We start from the raw sequence: 15,814 nt of genomic DNA, 5'->3' as shown, positions 1-15,814 counted from the left end.
ACCAGAGGCAAAAGCAAAGGCTGGGCTCCTCGTATGGCTGGGGAGGCTGCGAGAGCTCAACTTGGCGTCCACCCAGCGCCGTTTTCATTCAAGAGCATCGAGGCTCCTTTAAAACAACAACAACAAAAAACCAACCATCGCCCGAATTCGGCAGCTTCACCGCAGCGACGAAAGCGCTGCCTTTCCTCCGGCTGGAACTGGGGCCGGTCCCTTTAAGAGAGGGTAGCACAGTAGCGGCGAAGGCGAGCCCCACCGCCTTAGCTCCGCTTGCGGTGCTTTGTAAACCGGCCGCTGGGGTTGGCAGCGGAAAACAGTCCCGGCTTCGATCTTCGAAGGGCGCGTCCACGCCGCCTGTCCGTCCGTCCCGCCCCCGCCCACCAAACCCCCCCCCCCGACTTAAAGAGTTTGCCCGCCGGTGCGAAATCCCGCGGGGGAGGTTTGCGGAAGGCGTGGAACCGCTGACAGGGATGGCAGGTCGGGAGTCCTTAGCTGGATGACGGAGAGAAGCCAGCCAGCCAGCCAGCCAGCCGGCCGAGAGATAAATAAAAACCTTCCACCAGCCGACGCCCCCTCCCCACGCCCCCCACCCCCATCCCGGCATCCCGCATGGAAGAGCTTGGTAAGTTAAGGCGAGCGAATGTCTTTCTTTGCTGGGCCGTTTATTTATTTATTTAAATTTGTTCAAAATTCTTCGCAAGCTCGTTTCGGCGTCTCCTATGCGGGACAGCTGACCAAACACAAACTGCAAGGAGAAAGAAGCCGCTTGAGGTTGCGCACTCCTTCGAAAAAAATCCCTCGCCGTGTTTAACGCTTTGCAGCTGGGGGTGAGAAACGAAAAATATCTGGGCGAGTCGAGAGCGAAGGGCCGGTGCGGAAAACAAGCCATAAGCTCTCTCTCACTTGGGAAGGGCGAACGGTTGGGTGCGATTCACTGCAGGCAAACAATTCAAGGGCGAAGCCCCGGGTATTGCTTAAATTGGGAACGTAATTTCGGGGCGCAAGGACTCCAAAGACAATCGTGCGGCGCCTGATGAGGTTTAGTCTCACGTACCGTAAGCTTTCGCGGGATTGCAGGCTAAAAATAACTTTTGCCTGGCTTTTCAATGTTGCGTTGCGCTTCGGGCTATAATTGGATGGCGGGGGTGGGGTTGGAGGGGTGAGTAGAACAGAAACCTTCCTAAGTAAAAAGCCGGGGTGCGTTAATAACGTGAAGTTGAGGTTTCTAAATCCGTTTCGTCGCCAGTTATTGGAATCGGCTGTTCCCAACTCAGCTGGAGCAACTCTTGCAGTTCCTATGAGGTACGGCAGGGGGCGTCGCTGCGACGCCGGGGGAAAGATGGGTTTTTAAAAAAACGGGCAACCGGGTAGGAATTAACGAGTTGAATAATTCAGTTGCGTTGAATTGGTAATTAGAGAAGGGTGACCGGGCTAAGCTGATAAAACGTGTGAAGAAGCACTATCGCTCTGCCGAATTTGAAGGCACTCTTATTTTTTTTTCTGTACAAGAATTATTCTACAATATTATTGGAAGATCATATCTAATGATCGTTCCATAGATGATAATCTGTCTTTGCATCTTGTTAAAATATATCGGTTTGGAATTCTTCTCAAACTTTGAAAAGGTGTGTGCTTAGTTGCGAAGCATATCAAGTTTGGGGAATGCTCCAGACTAGGCTTGGATGGCAAGTCTGTTCAGTAAAAGGACTGTTCTCAGAAGAGAATGCAGAATTATTTTTTTATTGAACGCAACTGAAATTGAACTGGAAGAATGAGAGACATTTACACAGAACTATTCCTTGGATTAAGTAACAAGACCAGCAATGATATTTCTTTTCCCATTTTTGGTGGGGTCTTTGGGGATATTAATATTCAGTTGCTTGAAGACGTCAGTGAATGGCAATATCTTGTCAAATTCTTCATCATAAAAACGGTGGTCTCTCAGCTTGCTTGTTTTCTTCAACAGTGCCTGATGATGATGTTACCTAGTTAAGGTAATGAGACTTCTGCAAGAAAACAAGCAAGCTCAGAGACCACCAAGGACCCCTCATTTCAATCCTGAGCTACAAATAATCTCCTTTATTAGTATCATCATATAAATGTCCATAATCATATTGCTGGGTTGAGTGATCCTCTTCAGAAGTGCCAGAAGTTGAGATAGTGATTTTCCTTCCTTTTCTGCCTCTACTGTCTGCAGTTGATTTTCCATTCCGTGGCTACTTAATGTAACTCCAACCTGTTGAGTTACTATTTCTTTTCTGTATTTTTTTGTACCTTAAAAAAAAATCAAACCCAATAATCTGATCATTAACTCTATTATCCTTCCCTACTGGGAATGGGTTGTAGCTTAGGACCAAAACACCTTGCTTTGTTTGTAGAAAGGTGACAGGCTGGTATGCAGGACTTGTAGGCCAACCTGGAAAAAGTCCTGCCTGAGACCAGAAAGTACTGATGCCAATAGGTCTCCATACTGACAATGGACCGAGACGCTGACTTGGCCACAGCAGAAGTTCCTATATGCAGATTGTGCAAGTTGGGTAGCTTGAGGGTGACATTTGGAGAATGAATTTACTCCTCTTGATTCCCAGGATTTTTAATTGGCCTGACTGTGATGTGTTAGCTCTTCTAAAAGATTTTTTTAAAAAAAGATAAAGCACTGTCTTCTCAGCAGGAGAAGAAATAACATGGCATATCAAGAGCAAGTTAGTGGCTCTGAAAAAATGACCCATTGAGCCTCATCTGGACTCTTTGTTTAGCATTAAGTCTTGAATCTCTATGGTACAGTTTTTGAGTGGGGTTAATAAGGCTTCCTAATAGGGCAGTTGCATTGGTGGATTCATAAATACAAAGAACATCCTTTCCTGCTGAGCTGTGGCTTTCTTTCCCAGAGCTGAGTGTGAGATATGGCCAAGAACAGAATATAAAAGTTTAGGTTTCTTGCTTTTTGCCCCCCTGATATTGAAATTGGTAACAATCTTTTACTATCCCTGTTTTCTCTTCATTTCAGTTCGAAGACTTATGCATGTTTTACTGCAAATACAGTTAAGTTTAGTGCTAGTAGAAAAGTGCAGTTCAAACCGCAGATGATTTAATATCAAGAGCTTGATCATGTCTGTAGAAATTCAGAATTTCAGATTTCTAAGGCAAATCCAGGACTGGCATGAGCTGAATATGCAAAGTAATGTTTCTAAAGCTCTGTAACCCTAACATTCTGAGGCTGGGAGATCACTCACTGACTTACTCTTCTCAGTGCAAACAACAAATCTTGGAAAAGCTCCTGAAAACATGTCATGAGATTCGCTCATTCAGGTCTTTGGCATTTACAATTCATTGAAGATTTTTAAAGTTTGCTGTTACGGGTGTTGCTAAGTGATGCGGCACATCATACCAGACAGTTATCTTTACACACAGCTGGCAGGTGATGTGTATATTTTCAGACCTACTTACACTTCTTAGGGCTTCGTGAAATCCAGCATTCTGTTTCTGCTGGTAGAATCTCCTTACATAGGAGAACTGGCTTTTCCCCCTCTTCCTCTGAGTTCCTTAGTGCGCACTTAAATTCTATTCATAAAATTTGGAGGGACCCACTGGAGCAGCTTTCTGGGGGATGTTTGAGGATTGGATTGGGGAGTGGGAGAATGAAATGTTCCTTTGTGCCTCTAGATTGCAGCTCATGCAGTCCTGAATTTGGGCCTTTTGTAGGTACACACACTGGGATTTTTCCTTTTCCCAAACTCCATCCCCCAATTCCATTTTCAGTGATAGACAATATCGGCAACAGAGTTGAGAGATGCTTAAAGAGGTGTTCTGGAATATGGCCAATTGAGGCCTGGGGGAATAAAGGAAATAAACTGTTATTGTTCCTCCAATGTGTGGGAATGAAAAATGTGAAGTGGTACCTTGTTTAAGCTAAGACCACCTTGCTGAAAAGTAAGGTCTTTGTGCAGCCAAATGTTTGGATTGACCGCTGGAAGACTGGCAATAGAGAATGTTGACAAAGAAGACAAATATTTTTTGTCTTAAGTCTGATATCATTCTTCTCTTCCCTGGAAGGGTTGATAAATTATGCAAAGTTTTCTCTAAAATTCTGGAAATTGGGATTCTTGAACATCTGGGTAGCACAGATTGAAGAAGATGGATTAAGCAAAGTATTGCAATTAAAAGAAACTGATTTTCAGGAACATATAGAACATGCCATTTAAAGATGCAGTGTCTGTACAGTGTCTGTACAGTGTCTGTACAGTGACACAGCACATTTGAAAGTTAAGATTTTTTGTCTTAATAAGAGCAATCTAGCAATAGATAAAATTTCCTATGTGGTAGTGGGTCGCATTTATGGGTTATGTTCCATATTTTATTCATCCAATTTAGGCATTACACATCTCACAATACAAGTCACTCTGGGTGGTTTTTCAGATAAAGATGATAAAACCATCTAAAAAGATATGGTTAAAATAGACTTGAGGCTGAGAAATTTATTTTGGGGGGTACTTTAACCTGGATTCCTAAATTGAATCCCAGGTTGGACTTAGTGGCTAATTTTTGCACTTTCTGGCACAATATGGCCAATTTTTATGTATCTGGGTCAGTAGTGGGTTTCAAAATATTTTACTACCGGTTCTGTGGGTGTGGCTTGGTGGGTGTGGCTTGGTGGAAGGATACTGCAAAATCTCCATTCCCACCCCACTGCAGGGGAAGGTTACTGCAGAATCCGCATTTCCTCCTGATCAGCTGGGACTCAGGAGACAGAGAATAGATGGGGGTGGGACCAGTCAGAATTTTTACTACCGGTTCTCTGAACTACTCAGAATTTCCGCTACCAGTTCTCCAGAACTGGTCAGAACCTGCTGAAACTCACCTTTGATCTGGGTTTTCTATTCTGTTCTGCAAGGCATGAAAGGCTCTTTCCAAAATGCTTGGTTTTGTCTTGAGGGGGGGGGGGAGTGTATATTTGCTACATCTGCTTTCTAAGATTTTATTCAGCAGCCTTAATCTTTGCACAGAGCGTATCTTAAGAATGCAAATGGAAGTTTGCATTGTCTGTTTCTTAAGAATTTTTTATACAACATGGGCCAGTTATGTATGCCACAGTTTATTATGCTATAATGACAAAAATATAAAGATACATGGCCTACTGCTTTTTCTTATCATAGCTGATAAATCATCTTGGTAATAAATGGTGAAGGATAGGGGTCAGGGGGACTGTATTACTGCAATCCACCAAGCATCTTCCTCCTCGAAATATTCCAGACTCTCCAAATGAATGCATCATGTTGGACATTAATCTCATGGAGAATTCTGAACCAGTCAACGCAAAGTTATTTTGAGATTTTTAAGGCTACTTCCAGACTAAAGTTTCATTAAGATCTAGTGCTCTTAGCAATCCAAACCATGCAGAAATTACTTACTTTTGCCTTGTTGCTGTTAACTCATCAACAGGTTGTGTTCCTTTTGACACCTCCATCAGCATAAACTGTAGTGTGAATTCATCCATTGGACTAGGATGCAAGTATCACTAAATTATAGGGTATAGTGCTAGAAGGAAGAGTTCCAGTGAGCTTCAGATGTGTGTACTGTACCAGTGATGGGTTGCCCCCGGTTTGGTCCAGTTCTTGCGAACCAGTAGTAAAACCGGCGGGAGGCTCCGCCCACCCACCCGGATGTCATCATACACAATCTCACATGCGCACAATCCCATTGCAAACCGGTAGTAAAGGTAAGTAGAACCCACCTCTGTACTGTATTGTATACACACACACACACACACACACACACACACACACACACACACACACACACTTCATTCTCTCTTGTCCAATATGATTGTTAAGTGGAACTTAACAAAAACTTCCATTTTTAATTAAATGCAGTTCAGTATTAAATCCAGCTGCAAACAGTTGAATCAATAATAGAAGCAAGGGCTTCTAAATTTCTCTTAAATTTTAAATTTCTAAATTTCTCTTATGCAGATAGGCTGTAGGCTAGGGAATCCTTATCTGAAACTCCATGAAACTCTAATTATGATCTGTCCAGACCATAATATAATGAGTTCAGTTCTGAAAAGGAAGGCTTTGACGCTACATAGGCCTAAATAAAGAAAACATTTTAAATTCCAGTTTGACCTACTTGTTCATGCTGGTATTCTGTCTTCCGAGCAGTTGATTTTAGAAATGTGTGCATAATATTAGTGATCTGTAAGGCACCAGAACAAGAAAGCCTTTTTTGCTGTTGTTTTAGAAAAAGAATGTGTGGTTGATGGTTACTGAGGAAATTGGTGTAATGAGAAGACAAAGGCTTTATGAATATGAAGAATGGAAGATTATTATAGTAGAGTTCAGATCATTATAAAATGGATTAGAGGAGAGGAAGCTGTTTTTGCAGCAATGTTTGCAGACTTCAAGGAATACTTTAATAGATAATCCTTACCCATAGTATGTGATTGATTTTGATTTATTATGTTGTGTGAACGCTGTAGTTATTATGCAAACCCAAGCAATTGTGATCAGTTCTATAAGTCTTAATTGAACAAACCATGATTTAGCAAGCATCATATCAGAATTTGGTCAGTAGTAAGGATTACTAGATGGTTAAATAAGGGAAAAGGAGTTTTTTCTGTGCTCTGAATATCACTTGAACCCTGAGCATGAGGCAAATTGTTACATTGTGAATGCTTCCCTCTCTCTCTCTCCCTCTCTCCCTCTCCCTCTCTCTCTCTCTTTCTCTTTCTCTCCCTCTCTCCCTCTCTCTTTCTACCTCCCTTCCTCCCCCCCTCTCTCTTTCTCTGTGTGTGTGTCTCTGTGTGTGTATGGTTTCCTAACAAACTGAATTCCAGGGGATGTTTGTGCCAAAAGAAGGATGTAACAGAAGCCAATTTTCCTAACTCCTCTTTTAGTTCTGATGAACCATTTAGGGGCCCCAGTGGGCTGATATCCCTGTAAACAACTTTCAGTCTGGAAGAAATGTGCTAAAGAAAACCTGGCTGCCCATGGCTTATTTTATAAGGTGAGACAATACAGAAAAATGGGACATAATGAAGCAAAGCAGATATTGAAGGAGAGGCTTGTTGACATGGGATGATAGAGAGGCAATACAAATCTTGGATTACTGCCAATCATTAACATTATCTAGGTTTGTGCTCTCCGGAATTAGGGATGGTAAACATCAAAAGATTCCTTTTCATTTATTTATTTATTTTATTTATTTATTTGATTTTTATACCGCCCTTCTCCCGAAGGACTCAGGGCGGTGTACAGGCAAAATAAAAACAGACAAGAAAATATACAGTTTAAAATGCAAGATTAAAAAACTTATTATAATTAGCCTAAAAATTTAAAATATATAAAAACTAAAACCCATTTAAAATTAATAATAAAGATTTTAAAATCGATAAAATCTAAGCCAGCCCCGCGCGAATGAAAAGATGTGTCTTCAGTTCGCGGCGAAAGGTCCGAAGGTCAGGTATTTGGCGTAAACCCGGGGGAAGCTCGTTCCAGAGTGTGGGAGCCCCCACAGAGAAGGCCCTTCCCCTGGGGGCCGCCAGCCGACATTGCTTGGCGGACGGCACCCTGAGAAGTCCCTCTCTGTGAGAGCGTACGGGTCGGTGGGAGGCATGCGGTAACAGCAGGCGGTCCCGTAAGTACCCAGGCCCTAAGCCATGAACATATCTGCCCAGGTGACTTCCCAGGCCATAGAAGATGTCTGACATTGTCCTCTTGTATTGCAAATTTTACAGAGATTTTTGTGATATGTAGGCCCTTTATATGTGGGCAGAGATGGTGATTCATTTAGCTCCTTTGTGCTGGGAGACCATAAGAAGTGCTGTTAATCACAGTGTAGCCAGATCCTATCTGGCTGATAGGAGAAGGAGGCAGCAGAGACAGTCTCACCCAGTTGTACTTCTCCCATAAACTTTTTAAGTTTAACCCACAGCACTAATCTTTTCCCTTTATTATTATATAATGAATTGTATGTAAAGGCTGATCTAAAACCTTAGTAAAGTTTATGTTGTGCTGTGCTATTTTGTGAAATTCAATTAAGAAGCTCTAACAGCTGTAGCAAGAACCAGTTTGGTGATTAAAGCACCAGTCTAGTAACTGGGAGATTGTGAGCTCTAGTCCCATCTGAGACACAAAGCCAACTGGGTGAACTTGGGCCAGTCAGTTTCTCTCAGCCCTAGGAAAGAGGTAATGGAAAGCACTTCTCAAATCTTGCAAAGAAAATTTCAGGACTTGTCCAAGTAATCTCCAGGATTTGTCCAGATAGTCTTCAGGAGTCAAAACTGAATCAAAACACCAAAACAAAACAACAAAATACAATACAAAACAAAACCTTGGCTCTTCAGTGGAAATGGAAGGAGGAATTACGATTTTTCTAAAGCTCAAACTTATCTTTCCTAGTGCAATTGTTTCTTTTGTGCTGTTATTTAATTGGCTGTAGCACAATTGTTAATTGTTAATTTAAAGGAAGCCTTTAAAAAAGTTGGCTTCTGCGCCAGGATTGTCCCATTTTTTGACTTTTCTCTCTGGAGTCCCCCATTGATGGTATTTGGCAGTTCTGAAATGTGTAGGTGGTTGAAAGTTTGTCCAATTTCTAAATGATCTTGCATGTGGATTTTATGTGCTGCTTGATGCAGTATCCATGCAGAAGAAGGTGGACTAAGGACAAATTGGAAGAAATTGCTCTTTTTGATGAATATCTCACTAGTTTAACACACATGGTTTGAACCTGGCATTTTGTGGCTTTTCAAATACACAGTGTGGATGCCATGTAGCGAAATTTAGTGGGTGTGCCAATGTGCACAGCTCTGTGGCTGGTAACTTTACCTAGATCTGGCTATTTGACAGCCTGATCATATGGCTGTGTTTATTTTGAAATCTGCGGAAAGTACTGTAACTTCAGCTTTTTGGAGCCAACATTTTCCAGCAGTTGATGAAACTGGAATGCTCACCAAATGGTACTTGCTCTTGTGTTATCATTTTCAGTTAATTAAAAAAATAAACTTTGGAAACCTTGGTAGAAGCAGTTTATGCTACAGTATATTTCAGCTCTTGCCCTACTGCCCTTCCTTAAAGAAACTCCGGGGCCCAAGTCTTGCAAGTAGGGCTGAGCGAAAAAGGGGAAAATAAATGGTTTCTGTTCCAGTTTTATTAAAGGTATTTCTGACTAAAGCTTAGAAAGTGCCCAGACAGCGTGAACTGGAAACTCTAAGCCTGTGAGGGAGCTTTTGATGGAAACATTTAAAAGGATCAATTTTATCGGCTGCTAGAGAAGCAGAACATTTTTATAGTAACCTGATACTGTAATACCAGTAATGTGAGCTGGGACTTGATTGGCTGTGCCAAATGCTTATTGCAAACTGAGAATACAGTTCTCAGTATAAAGAAAATGTGAATGAAAACTGGAAGCAGGGCCTTTCTTTTTAATTATAAAGCTGCCCTCTTATTTTTAATTTGTTTGAAATTACTCATGCCCTACAGTTTCATATCTATAATTACCAAGGACCTGAAAATCCCAGAAGCTTTAATTGAAAGGCTGAAGAAACTAACATTCCCTGCTGTCATTCTGACCCCCTAATGCCTGCTCCCTTCCATTAACATTGAATATGCTCAGCCCCCAATTAATTAAATGCAATTTATTTTTGATAATTTTGTTCGTAATAAAACAGTGCTGTTTTAAGAACATGCATTTGCAAATAAATGTATTTGAGATTTTATTCATCTTTTATGGCCCTCTGTGTATTCTGATGTGTATCAACATAAGTGAAAACTCTTTATCTTCCCCGTTTGAAAAGCAAGAGAGTTTTAATAAGCTGGGCTGCTGGACAAAATAAACAAAATACAGTGGTATAAAAATCCAATAGAAGAGGCAATACTTTAAACGAAGTTATGAGATGGAACATGTGTTCTCATCTCACCCTAACTACTCTGTTTTCCCCAAAATAAGACATCCCCTGATAATAAGCCCAATCGGGCTTTTGAGCGCATGGCAATAAGGCCAAGCGCTTATTTCAGGGTTCCAAAAAATGTAAGACAGGATCTTATTTTCAGGGAAACACGGTATTGTATAAGGTAGTGGTTGGCTAAATATTGTTGGGGCTATAAATCTGTATTTGTCTGGCTTAAATACAGCTGGGATCAGGGGTGGTATTTACTTACCTTCGCCATCGGTTCACGAATGTGAACGTACATATGGAGATCGTCAAAAACGGGATGTGATTATGTCCGGTTGGGTGGGCGGAGCCTCCCACCACCTCCTTTACCAGTTCATCCGAACCGGATAGAACCGGCTGAATACCACCACTGGCTAGGATGGACTAGGTATGAGTACAGATAGTTGATGTGAGTGGGAATTTGCTTATAGACTTGGCTCCCTAGTATTACACTTCCAGCCTCCACAGACAGTGAAATGTTAGGCTGTGGTGTGATCCTGGATAGATCTAGTTCTTTAAAACTTTCAGAGAAATTGTCAGAATTTCATAAATCCTTCTGAACTCAAATGGGAGGCTTATAGCTTTCTATTCTGTTTATATATGGTGGATATTTTGTTTCTAAATGATGAAAAATGGTTAACAGAACTAACTTTCCCTCCTCTGCTGCTCGAAAATGAAACCTCTGTTCACTAAATGTTGCTGCCTCAACTTTTTTTTCATTTTTTAAACATCTTTTTCCTTTCTTACAGACCCCTTACATAAGCACCATGGCTTCATCCCATTGCAGCCTTGCATTTTACTGCTCACCTTGTGGTCAGCAAAAAGAAGGAAAAGTATGCTTTACTTGGCAAAGGTTCATGAAGAAGCCTCAGAGGCTAGGTTCACACAACCTGCTGAGTCCTAAAGTCATTTGCTTGGTGGTGTGAGGCACAGACTGCCTTGTTCCTCTTCTGCAGTTGCTATTAGAAGTAAAAACTGCGTTACAGGTGGCCCACTTTTAACAGCTGACTCATTTAGTGACTAGACACTAAGAGACTTGGCGGTTAGAATGCAGTACTGCAGGCTATTTCTGCTGACTGCCATCTGCTCAGCTGAAGGTTGATTCGGCCTTCCATCCTTCTGAGGTCAGTAAAATGAATATCCAGATTGTTGGGGGCAATATGCTGACTCTGTAAATTGCGTAGTAAGGCCTTTAAAGCGGTATATAAGTGTAAAAGCGCTATATTGCAGCTACAACATTGATGAAAAGTAACCACTTTATAACCACTTCTCACATTTTTTTTTTGTTTACATTTATACCCCGCCCTTCTCCGAAGACTCAGGGCGGCTTACAGTGTATAAGGCAATAGTCTCATTCTATTTGTATATTTTTACAAAGTCAACTTATTGCCCCCCCAACAATCTGGGTCCTCATTTTACCTACCTTATAAAGGATGGAAGGCTGAGTCAACCTTGGACATTTGCAACCTTTGCAGGTCTGTAAGGCCAAGGAAACCTGAAGTAAAATCATAAGCACATTGTTAAAAATCAGAAACCATTGTGGTTTCATTTGAGGACTGCTTCACTTAATGGCCAACTTGCTGGTCCTGATAGTAATCACTAAACAAGAATTACCTATCGCAAGTCTTGTGGATTTATATCTATGCCACACTTTGTTGTCCCAAGCCTAACTCTATGACCTGACCTGTTCCTTCCCTATTTGTAGATTTCTGATTTCTTCACCATCTTTTTAAACTGTGCATTGTAGTGTCTCAACAGAGAATATCTGTCTCACTGCTGGATTCAACTCACCTCTATGAATTGGCAAGGAATTGAAGTAATATGGGAAATAAAGCATTACTTCCCACTTCTTCAATGTATTTTTTTCATCTGTCTTATGCAACGTTAAATTTTTGTGTGTGCCTAGCCCCACCTAAGATTCATTAGATAATACAGGAAGTCCTCGACTTACAACAGTTCATTTAGTGACCAAAGTTATGGCACTGAAAAATGTGATTTATGACCTTTTTCACAGGTATGACCCTTTGCAGCATCCCCATGATCATGTGATCAAAATTCAGATGCTTGTGTCAATTGGTTCATATTTATGACTGTTACTTTGTCCCAAAGTCATATGATCACCTTTTGTGACCTTCTCACAAGCAAAGTCAATGGGGAAGCCAGATTTACTTAACAACTGCAGTGATTCACTTAACAACTGTGGCAAAGGTTGTAAAATAGAGCAACACTCATTTAACAAATGTCTCACTTAATAACATAAATTTTGGGCTCAATTATGGTCGTAAATTGAGGACTACCTATATCTATCTATCTACTATCTCCTTTTTTTAGCTTGGGTTTCATGTGCCAGAGTTCTAGGTTTGTTATGGATTTGTTATCCCACCTCTCATGTTCACAGCTCATTGTGCTCCTGTTGTGTGAAATTGTCAATGTGCTGTGTTGCACATGCGTGTGTACAGTATATGTTTAAAAAACAATGACAATATTTTTCCCAATGAGGAAAACTTTTTTTAACAGAATTATGAATGATGGGAACAGGCTTGTAAGAATGGCTGATTAAAGAATTCTGAGAACTGTGTAGGCAGGACAGAGCTCGTACTGTTTCTATAAAAGTTGGAGTGAAGCTCCTGGATCTTTATTTGACCTCTTTTGGCAATCATCCTGTATCACCAAGAAATCAGTAATGAATCCTTTGCAGCTTTAATTTTTGGAGTGCAAAGTTGGTTATAGAGCTCTGAACAAAACTCAATTGATTTCTAGAAGTTTGAGGTTACTCAGCAATCTTGTTTCAGTTCGTTTGTGATATTAAATGAATATGGTTTTTGTAAGGACAAAAATCCACATTTTCTTTTCCTTGGCACTGGGAATATTTAACTCCTTACTATGCCGTTTCAGTTGATTTGAGCTTTGATGATCTATGTGCAAAGGGAGAGAAATTTGGCCAAAAGATCTTTTCCTGATTAAACTTCAGCTTAGTTTGTAAATTTTTTCAATTTATTTTTTTATTTCATTTTGTCACAACAGTATACACAAACATTGTCATAAGTAAAAAAACATATCATGAAGAATGATCTTTACCTATATATATAGGTAAAGAACATGCATCAGCTATATTAATTGGAGGGCCACCCGCTCCGAATCTGACCGGACACTAGTACGGTCTCAAATTCAGACCTATCTGGTGGCGATGAAGGTGGCAAAACGGGAGTATTTTTCCACCCTCATTGCATCTGCAGATAACCGCCCAGTCGCCCTGTTTCGGGTAACCCGCTCCCTTATTTATCAGGGAGCGTTGGAAGACCCCCTGCAGGGACGAACTGAGGAGTTTGTACAGTATCTGCAAGATAAAATTGCTCAGATTCGGGAAGAGTTGGACGCAGATTGGGTAGGGCCGGGTGAGATGGCGGAGGCTGGTCTTGATGTTTCCATCTGGGATGAGTTCGATTCTGTGACTTCTGAGGACATGGACAGGATACTGGGGGGGCTGAATGCGACCACATGTTTATTGGACCCGTGTCCCTCCTGGTTGGTGCTGGCCACCCGAGAGGTTACACGTGGCTGGCTTCAGGAAATTGTTAATGCTTCTTTGATGGAGGGTTTTTCCCTTCCGCTTTGAAAGAAGCGGTAGTGAGGCCCCTCCTCAAGAAGCCTTCCCTGGATCCAGCCATTTTATCTAATTATCGTCCTGTCTCCAACCTTCGCTTCATGGCAAAGTTGTTGAGAGTGTGGTCGCACGACAGTTCCCTCAGTACCTGGATGAAACTGTCTATCTAGACCCGTTCCAGTCTGGCTTCTGGCCTGGTTACAGTACAGAGACGGCCTTGGTCGTGTTGGTTGATGATCTCTGGAGAGCTCGGGACAGGGGTTGTTCCTCTGTCCTAGTCCTATTAGATCTCTCGGCGGCTTTCGATACTATTGACCATGGTATCCTGCTGTGACGGTTCGGGGGGCTGGGAGTGGGGGGCACTGTTTATCGGTCGTTCTCCTCCTATCTCTCTGACCGGTCGCAGAAATATATATAAATTATTATATATATTATAAATTAATTATAATTTATAATATAATAGAATTTATTTATAAATTCTATTTATATAAATTCTATGTGTTAATTGATTTTGTTTAAAATTTTAATCTTTCATATTCTGCATATACAACTAGGAGTCAGATTTTAACCTGGTAACCTGGTGGATATAGAGAGCCAGTGCAGTATAGTGATGAACTAGGACTTTGGAGACCTAGTTTCTAGTTCATGCTCGGCTATGGAAGTTCAGTAACTAAGTTTGGGGCAGTCTCCTTCCTTCCCTGTCTCAGCCTAACCTATTTCACAGGTTAGGGTTGGAGTTGTGGAGAGAAATGGGAGGAGTGAATATTATTGTACCCTGCTTTGAGCTCCTGAACTGGAATCTAATAAATAAAATCAGCAAAAGGAAATGAATAAGTTATAGGTAACCAAATTGACCTGGGTTAACTATACATTCCCAAGGAAACTGACCAGGTTGAGGATTAGCCATAGATAACTGTATCCAGTTAGGTTGCAGCATTCTACTATCGTGATCCAGAAGCAAATTTCTGAATATTTTCTATATGGAATATAGGCAAGAATGTGAAAGCATTTCTGGTTTCAGTGACATGAATGGTTATCTCAGCTCCCCTCCCTTCCCTCTAATCAGTTGTGAGGCAATATCTTCATATATATCTTGTGATGAAATGTGACGTTTTCCTGCTGCAAGGAAATCCATGCATATTTAAGTTAGCTGAAGTTACAGTCATTTTCCTTTCTTTGATATTTATTGTACCTGTATAGTTTTGGTCTTTTTTATATGCTCTAGTTTAGGGTTTTCATTTCTTCACGCTCTGAAACAGGACTTGGATAAACTTATAAAGTTTTTTTTTCCTCTTTAAGACCAATGTTGCTAGTATGATCCTTTCAGGATAGAACTGCTTGGGGTGATTTTGTGTAATAGTTTGAAAGAGAGTTTTTACATTAAACATTTAGCTGATTTGTTCATTTGGATCTGCCTTTAACAGAAATAAAACACAGTTATCTTCTTCAGAATCCTAGGCAAAGTAGAAACCTTTATCCCTTCATATATGTTCCACTGGGTAATACAATACAGAACAAAAGCTTGGAAAGGAGGAAATTTGGTTCTTGAAATTTGGTTCTCTGAGATGTGAGACATAGCAGAGCTCAAAGAGTAGGGTGTGGAGAGGAAGAGGTCAGTATGGAGCCTGAGAGTTTGCAAATGTTCTCCAAAATCTAGAATTGTATATTATGAAGTACAGTGGCATTTTACATCTACTACAGACTTCAGATGGCCCTTCAAAGCAGTTGGCTGGTTGTTTCTTGTTGTGAATTGAGCATAGTCATGGATTACTGTGGGGAGAACTACATTATGATGGAAAGATTGACAAGCTTCGTTTCTATTTTTCTTTTCCTAACTTCTTGCTGGGGTTTTGGACTACCCAGAGTTTAATTTCTTATAGCATGTAGGAAATACAGTAAGATTTTACCATGCATGTGGGTTGGATTCATAAAATAGCAGGTGGACATTAACCATCAACAGCATCCTTGTTGATGCTACTTTTCTATTTTGCAAAGAGAGGGAGAAACAGGGAAAAGAAACTCTTGACTGGTATCTTCTACTTCAGGAGAAATCTGCCCAGAGGGCCCAAAATCCTAGGTCTAGCATAAATCCATCCATTGTTGTGATCACTCTGTTTTCTCCCTCCATCTCCCTCCTGTTTCTGAGCAGAGTGTAAACCCATCTGTTGTAAACCACACTGTTGCTTTCAGCTAGGAGAGAAAGACTTTCTATCTAGATATAATGAAGGAAATCAGGCAGAACTGATTTTCATTATCATGTTGAAGTTTTTAAAATGTAGTGAAGG

General features: G+C 41.0%; 1 protein-coding gene across 6 annotated transcripts in view; it reads left to right on the top strand.

The window, feature by feature from the left end:
• DAAM2 (dishevelled associated activator of morphogenesis 2) overlaps nucleotides 1-15,814 on the top strand; it is a 265,206-nt gene that overhangs the window by 34,138 nt on the left and 215,254 nt on the right. For 2 of the 6 annotated variants that reach the window (XM_058166318.1, XM_058166409.1), the window contains exon 1: nucleotides 232-619. The exons of 1 other annotated variant lie outside the window; for it this stretch is intronic. The gene's annotated coding sequence lies outside the window, so the exon portion shown is untranslated. Of the gene's footprint in view, nucleotides 1-229; nucleotides 620-15,814 lie in introns of those variants that run through there. 3 more of the 6 variants (XM_058166137.1, XM_058166495.1, XM_058166578.1) reach the window with 3 other exon arrangements.

The sequence above is a fragment of the Ahaetulla prasina genome, chromosome 1, assembly GCF_028640845.1.
Source record: "Ahaetulla prasina isolate Xishuangbanna chromosome 1, ASM2864084v1, whole genome shotgun sequence".
NCBI classification, from domain to species: Eukaryota; Metazoa; Chordata; class Lepidosauria; order Squamata; family Colubridae; genus Ahaetulla; species Ahaetulla prasina.
The sequence above is the reverse complement of the archived record's forward strand: the minus strand, read 5'-3'. Positions and strand labels throughout refer to the sequence as shown.